Genomic DNA, 7,997 nt, shown 5'->3' with positions numbered 1-7,997 from the left:
GGGAAAAAATGTACATCTCTGTGTTTTTTTACGTAAAAAAAAATATCTTTCTAAAAATCGCTACGAGCAACCGTTTTCAAGATCTTTATAATGAAAATAGTCAATACATGTCATTATTGACGAAAAATAAACACGTTGAGTAGATAGTTATTTCACTGAAATAATACATTTGGGAAATTTTTATTTTTTTTAATTAATGTTAAATTTTTCTGCAAAAAATGATGATAAAACAGTTTCTATTGAACTTTTGGCACAAAAACATTTCAAATTTATAATTTCAGTCTGTAAGGACCATAATTTCTGTCATTGTAGGACCCTGTATATTGTCCTAATAATTTCGATTCCAAATATCTCAAAAACCATTACTCGTAGCGATTTTTACCTAGAGACCTTTTTTACGTAAAAAGCATTGTAAATGTATATTTTTTTACTCAGTAGTTTTAAGCCCTGTTCTCAGAACTGCGACTGTCGCCAGCGACACGACAAAAGAACCAATCAGATTTGTACAAAATTCAAACAGCTGTGAATTTTAAATTTAGTACAGCTCCCATTGGTTGTTTGAAATGTCAAACTGTGTCGCCCGCGACACGACGTTGTTCTGAGAACGGGGCTTTATACAGGTACGGACAAAAAGTTATTACTCTTCAAACCAGTTAAAAAATATGTAGGTGGCGCCCTCTACTAGTAGGAGTCATATTGATATCAAAATCAAATTTCTCATGTCAAAAAACTCCCAGACACCAATTTTAATCCAAATATTGACGTTACTGCAGAAGTTATTTAGAAAAAAATCAAAATAAAAATGGAACTTCTACACCCTGTATCTCCGAAACTAAGCATTGTAGGACATACATTTATACGAACTTTTTTACCTATTTTTATCTGCAGAATATGCTGCCGAAGTTTCCGGAATACAATTCGGACCACCCTGTATATTGTCCTAATATTTTTATAGGTGTTCGATAATATTTTTATAGGTATTCCAGTATTTTGTTCTTTTTTTAGGCGCGTTATATTAATACTACAACACCGCACACTACTTCCCCACTCACACGAGCATTGCTAGCTCTCTGTGTTGGTTAATAAAATTTCCTAGTTCAACATTAGTGAATTTCGTTAGCTGATGCGGTTGGTTAACAGTGTTTTTGTTGGTGTGGATCCCTGGCTTAAGATGACTCCAGAGCGCGGCGCGGCCTTCCCCAAGAGAGGAGACTTCTTGGGTCACCCCCTAACTCTGATGTTCGGGCATCGATGACCTGTGTAGCATGCAGAGGTATCCAAGGGAGTCACCACCCTCTGGTTTACGAGCTAGGTGTTCTAACGCTAGAGGCTTCGGCCGGATACGACCTGGCACCCAAGCTCCGAGACTTCTTCGTGCACGTATTCCGTGACCCTCGAAGAGGCAGGGGGCGGGATATCGGACACATTGAAGATGATGAGGGGGGTCCGCCTGTAGGGGGTCCCGGTGGATGTCCGTCCGACGGGTGACGAGGGTGACCCCAGACGAGGCGGCTTAATTGGGATGGGAACTGACTGGTGAGGCTTAATCGTCGACCAATGGGTCGAATCTGCATAAGGAAGGCAACCAGCACACACTCACAGGCGCGTCGTGGAAACATTTTTTGTTTTTTCTCTTGGTCTGCCCCGCGTCGAATTTTGAAGGCAGAAAATGTCGGGAGGAGGCGAGCATAACCAGGCCTAACTTAAACCTGTTAAAAGTAAGTCTAATTTTTTTATATTACATTAAATTGTAAACTTTTACTGTACTCCCTACCAAATAACTTTTTTATCGCACCATGTAGCAATCAAAATACTTTTATATATAAGTGTTGTATATTTTAGTTTTTTTGTTACAACATACATGAGATTCAATTTAAAGTAGAATAACTTGTATAATAATTAGATCAACTTTTTTAAAACTTATAGTAGATATAAGTTTAAATTCTAATTTAACTTGTATAGTTACTTATATAACTAATTTATTTTCATTTTTTTAGGACAACCCGGGTTCGCAGCGCGATTTTAAAAAACGAGATTGAAGAAGTCAGAAATTCTATCTACATGCTGCATATGATCAGTCCCAAAAAAATTCGGATTGTTCCAGGCACCGTCGCATACCTGGAAAACGTGTTTATTGTCAACTCTACAGGATCGACCGAAGTCCATGGAGTTGGGGATATTCGATGTGCCCCATAGTAGTGAGACGCCACTGTTTTTTTCGCCGTATAATTATTAATTATTATGGTGGGACTGAAAATGAACTTAAGCAAGATGTGATGGTGAGTTTTTATATTTTTACATTGTTTTTTTTTGTTGTCTATAGCTTGTTTTTTTGTTTCTTCTAGCATATGTATTTGCTAGAAATATTCTAATATTTTTTTTTCTCTTATAGGTGATACAGTATGGCTTGGAGAACTTCAAAAGTCGGTTCGCGTCGTGGTTCCAAAGCAGTAACTTTAGGTTCCCTACATTTACAGAATGTTGCATTAAGTACTCATTTTTAATTTGCAATATTTACATTTATTTTTACTTTTTTTCTTACTCTATACAAGGCTTTAATATAAAGTTTTTTAGCAATAATAAATGGGTAATAAAAAATAACTCCAAAGAGACAAAATTAGGTAGCATATTGTTTTTCTATTACATTTGGAAATAACTATTTTTCGTCTTGTTTTAATATTGATATTATTTAATTTTTTTAGTGATTTTTAATTAAACGTAAATTAGTAAATAATGTAATTTTACATTATAATGAGAATTAAAGTATTAGTAATTTATTTTTGTTACTAAATTAAATTCAGTTTGTTCCTGCATAAATCTTTTTAGTACTAAACTGCTTTGGAATTAATTTTTTTGGGGGACAACAGCAGGATTACAGCCATCTTCTAGATGCCATCAGGTAAATTTATATAACTTTATATTTATCATTTTCTTTGGCTAAAAAAAGTGTTTTTCTTTTTTAGGTAGGTGCGCTGGCGTAGGTGTTTGTTGTAGCATTATTATTCCTATTCCCCCCTTTTAAAAATGTTTGTAAGACGCCTGAAATTTGTATAAGTTAGTTATATAAGTAGTTGAATAAGAATTGGTGAGACTTGGAAAATAGAAGAGGACAGAGAAGATGGAAGAGGATTGCTTTGAAATAGAAGGAAAGGAGATAGAAATGTTTGAGGAAAGGAGGGGGATTTTGTTGTAACTGTATTAAGGTAATTTTTTTTCATCTAGTTACAAAAAATAAATACTTATCACAACTTTTATTTTTTTATAGATGTTATTGGTATCTTGGATATCAAGTTTCATTTATTTATGTATTATACAAGCATATCTATTGGTGGGAATGTAGGATGGCAGCTGTTATAACAACTTGGATGAATTATTAGAAACACCAAAGAAATTTTGACATAATTTAAACTGGGGAAAGGAAAAGGCTCACAAATGACCAATTTATTCTACAGTAGATACAGGACATTAAATTGACTTCAACAACGCAGATATCTCTCAAAAATGGTAAGTTTTTTTCACAGTATTTTCTTTCCTATTAAAGTTTTTGGAAAGCTTTGAAGTTATGACATATTTTACACATAATGTGTATATTTTAATAACTTTAGGTGCAATATTTAATTTTAAATTTATTAGGAGAATTTTTTTATTCAAATCAACTTAATTTTGTATTTTGCCTATCTATGTTGATATTTCAATGTTTTCTTATTTATTTTAATTTTCTACATTGATACAAATTAATATACTTATTAATATTTGTTTATTTTTTTATTTTTAGATATCTATCTGTTCGAGTGATGTACTGGGCGTTAACAGTTGCTTCACAAATCTGCAAATGAGTTCGAACTGTACATAAGTTTGATGAATGCCAAGGAATTTTTTGAATGGAATGATACTGAAAATCTTGCCCACAAATGACAATTTCAAGATACAATCAATAGTACTTGGTTGATTGGCCTTCATTACCATTGCGCTATGAAAATGGTAAGTTATTTTTATTTTTTTATTATTTTTTAAGGCTACAATTTTTGTATTTAACTACATAATTGTAGGCTTCAAATTCAAAATAGAATAAGTTTGAGATTGAAAATATATTAATATATTTTTTTTTCAATCTTTTTTTTACAAAATAAAACACCAAATCACCACAATACACCAAAACACTTTTACTTTATGGTAAGTTATTTCAGGCGTCTAAATGCACAAACCTGACAAGTCCATTGAGATCAATTTTACAGAATACAATAAAAATTATTTAAAATATTATGAATAGTAGAAAGAATAATAAATCTGCAGGACTGAATTTATCTGGTGTATTATTTCTTGAAAATATCTTGCATAAAAATGTAATTCAGAGTTTCTCTTGGGATAACGAATTAAATTTTGTATAGATCGCAATTTTTCAAAATGTGTCACTTGTCGGGTTTACTTGTCATACGTCTGATTTATTTATTTTATTTTTTTTTATTAAATTTCTTTGACAAGGTTGAAAATTATGATAAATTTAGTATGAACAAACTGACGTCATAAAAATTGACTTTTTTTTATTTAATTGATTTTATCTTTTAATTTTTTTTTGTACTTTTAGTGAGCTGAAGAAATTGATGGTAATGGACATTTTGACAGCTGCAGTCACAACTCGAGGAACAAATTTTTGATTGGATACAGAAAAATGTCAGTTGTTTCAGGATGTAAAGTTAATAGAACCAGGGTTGGGCTGGACATCTGTTGCCTTTTATTAATGGTAAGTTATTTTGATCATTTTATATACAAAGATTTTCATACAACTGGTTCATTAAAAAAAATTCAGGGTATGTATTTTTTTAAGTCTATAACTAGTTTAATTTAGACTAAATTTCATCTTAAAACACTTATAATGAGCTAGTTACGTGAAATATCCTCTATATATTTTTATGAATTGGCATTGATAAGCTTGAAAATTCTGTAAAATTATTAAATTTTGAAGAATATTCATAGTTTGCAGTTTGTACAGTGGTTAGCATTTTATTTTGGCCCTAAATTTTAACAGGTTTTAACTTTATTTTGGAAGCTAGAATTTTCATTGGAAAAAAAAAGAAATTAGAAGGTTTTAACTCAAGTTTTAATGATTTTTTTTGTATATTATTTTTATCATTTTTTTAAATTTACAGGGTAATAACATAATAACACATAATAGCAATAAAATGTATTAGAACTTGACAGGGAACCCTATAATTTGTTTTTTTTAATTAATGTTCTAGCTCAAGAAATAAAAAAGTTAATTGAACAATGCTAAGAGTGTATTACTGGCTGTATAGCGTTTTTTCTAATTATTAAAGTTACCACCAAAATAAATGTAATAATTTACAAGTTATTGCTAAATATCTTTTATATATATCTAGTAAATTAGATATTTAATTTTTTTGGTCATTAATAACTCGTTACAATAATGTATTACTTTCATATCAAGGAAATTTACAATTTTTATATTATTTCTGAAGTCATCAATAAAAGTCTTTCTTTTAATTTTATATAACTCTTTATAACTTATTCAAATTAATATTAACAAAATGTGTATTATTTATTTGTTATTTTAGATAGTTCCAAATATTAAGATAATTTATGTTATTGTCTGTTTTCCGATAGCTTCAAAATATGCTATAATAAAAATTACCTGATATATATTTTTTTTATTTAGGTATACGAAAGGACAATTACTATTAGAAACAAATAAGTTCTACTAGCTGCAACTAATATTTATGGTGGTCATAAAAGAGATTTAAATGAAATGAAACACTTGCGCAGAAGAAATCGAGGAAAACCATTTTGAACTGCTGTTACTTAATAGCTGTTAGAGCGGATCCAGTTCTTTATCAATGGTAAGTTATTTATCTATCTTATAAAATTTTATTGGACAGCTATCTGACTAATTTTCGAGCGCTTCTGTTCCAATATTAGAACAGCCAACAACTATTAAAAAAAATAGGCAGGACAAAATAAAATGCTGATACTGTATTACTGGTTGCATATTGTTACGGATTCCGTGGGTCCGCTAATTTAAACTCACCATAAAATACTCAACGGATTTATTTTCTCACCATTTATACTGATTACAACACACAATTATCTATTTAAAAAAATCCTTCGCCAAATTGTCAACATTCGCTATTCAAAACTGTTTAGTTTGAAATTACAGAACTCGTCACACACACCTTGACGATATATTAAAGTTCCCACTAGAATAAACGCAATAAATATAATTTTAATTAATCTTTTTTGTTTTGTTTTTTATTAATCTTGTTTTCAAAAATCTTCCAAAATTAGTATGGTAAAAATTTACTTAATATTTTTTTGGAATTTTAGGTATACGCTGGGACAATTGCTGTTAAAAGTCCACAAGCCGTACTATCTGCAAATATTATGGTGGACATCAAAAAGCTTTAAATGGAATGAAACTTGCAGGAAAAGACTCAGACAGTACTTAATAGCTGTTGAAAAGTGGTCGCAGTCCTTTATCAATGGTAAGTTATTTATCTCTTTTTTCTTACTAAATTTTATCGACAAGCTTGAAAATTATGATAAGTTTTCATAATATTCAAGCTGCACAGATCTCTGAGGTCAACGTCTATTCCTATATATCATTTATTAAAAATTGATATAAAAACTTGTCAAAAATAATATTTAAATGAAAAAATGGAAAAAGGTTTCAAACATATCCATTATTATTCAAAGATGAAAACCTTAATTTAAAAAAATATGAACTTTGATTTTTTTTTAACATTTCATTCTTTAATTTTTTATTAATTTTTATACCAATTTTTTATAAATGATATATTGTGGTCTACCTGGCAGAAATAATTGTCATCAATTGTTATTTTAAAAGCCACTATAGTGCTGTTTTTTTTTCTCATAGGGTATATACAAATTATTAATTTAAAAAACATAGTTATTGCATTAATAAAAATATATTTATTTTAATTTTTACATAGATTGTTTTATTCCTTTTTTCAATTTTATTTTTATTTTATTTTTTAGATATCTCTGCATTTTCTTAACAATGGATATCAACAGTTGCTCCTACTCCTCACTTTCCTTTTCAATGCCTCACCAAGGTTCACTCCTCAATGCCTCACCAAGGTTCGTTAGCTTCATTAATAGTGTTATTGTTTCAATAAATTTGTTTATTGGTTTTTATCCTCTTACTATATAATTAGATCAGGCGTCATTTTAATGTTAATTTTTGGTAAAATTTTGTTAATCTGGATAAAAACCTTTTTTTTCTTAAGCTTTTGCAATATAAAACACTAGTTAAGAGCAATACACTTTATTTTATGAATAGGACCATTATCTCTGTTGATATTGTCTTTATATGTATGCTTTGTGTTGCCTCTAGTTTGAGGGATGTTTGATTAATTTTAAATCATTCAAATCAATGCAATAATCTTTATGGAGGATATGTTGAGCAACATAATACTAATCTGTTATACTTTTTCATCTCAAGCTTTTTTGCAATCTCACCTATCTTATATTTACTTCCATTAGTTCAATCATTAAATTGTTATTAAATAAAACTATTTTGTATTCTGGATTTCGTCAAAGGTATTTTTTTAAAAGAATTAAAAAACAATCTTTATAGGCTCATTTCCAATTTATTTTTATCGTGTATTATTTATATTTTCCTAAGCTTCTCTAAGTCTATTCCAGATTATCAAAATTATAATTTTTATACTTGCGCAGCTGCGTCACTATAGCCCTATGAACACAAGTATTATTTTGGTTTTAAAGTTTGTTTTTTAATATTTCATTTATTGTATTAACGCAGAACTAAATTTTATAGGATTTAACTAACTATATCTTCAAGCGGATGATAATTTAATGGTTTAATGGTCGATTTAATCATTTTTTGTAAGTTCTGGATTGATTATTTTTAGTAAAATAATCCATTTTGTTAATACTTGTGTTCATATTTTTTTTTTGCTTTTGGGAATTATTTTTGGTACCCTAGGACAGCGGCGTGCATA

General features: G+C 29.4%; 2 long non-coding RNA genes across 2 annotated transcripts; both read left to right on the top strand.

Annotated features, from left to right (window-relative positions):
- Positions 1 to 1,147: 1,147 nt before the first annotated feature.
- On the top strand, positions 1,148 to 2,674 carry LOC115890664. Its single transcript, XR_004051675.1, has 3 exons — positions 1,148 to 1,718; positions 1,998 to 2,279; positions 2,393 to 2,674. It is a non-coding gene; the product is annotated as an uncharacterized LOC115890664 (long non-coding RNA).
- Positions 2,675 to 2,796: 122 nt separating this feature from the next.
- Positions 2,797 to 7,462, top strand: LOC115890666. The gene is made up of 8 exons (XR_004051676.1): positions 2,797 to 2,899; positions 2,964 to 3,203; positions 3,266 to 3,504; positions 3,776 to 3,981; positions 4,586 to 4,741; positions 5,675 to 5,855; positions 6,340 to 6,497; positions 7,012 to 7,462. It is a non-coding gene; the product is annotated as an uncharacterized LOC115890666 (long non-coding RNA).
- Positions 7,463 to 7,997: the final 535 nt, after the last annotated feature.

This window comes from Sitophilus oryzae, unplaced genomic scaffold, assembly GCF_002938485.1.
Source record: "Sitophilus oryzae breed Bouriz unplaced genomic scaffold, Soryzae_2.0 scaffold_907_pilon_pilon, whole genome shotgun sequence".
Taxonomy (NCBI): Eukaryota; Metazoa; Arthropoda; class Insecta; order Coleoptera; family Curculionidae; genus Sitophilus; species Sitophilus oryzae.
This window is presented reverse-complemented; position numbering and strand designations above follow the sequence as displayed.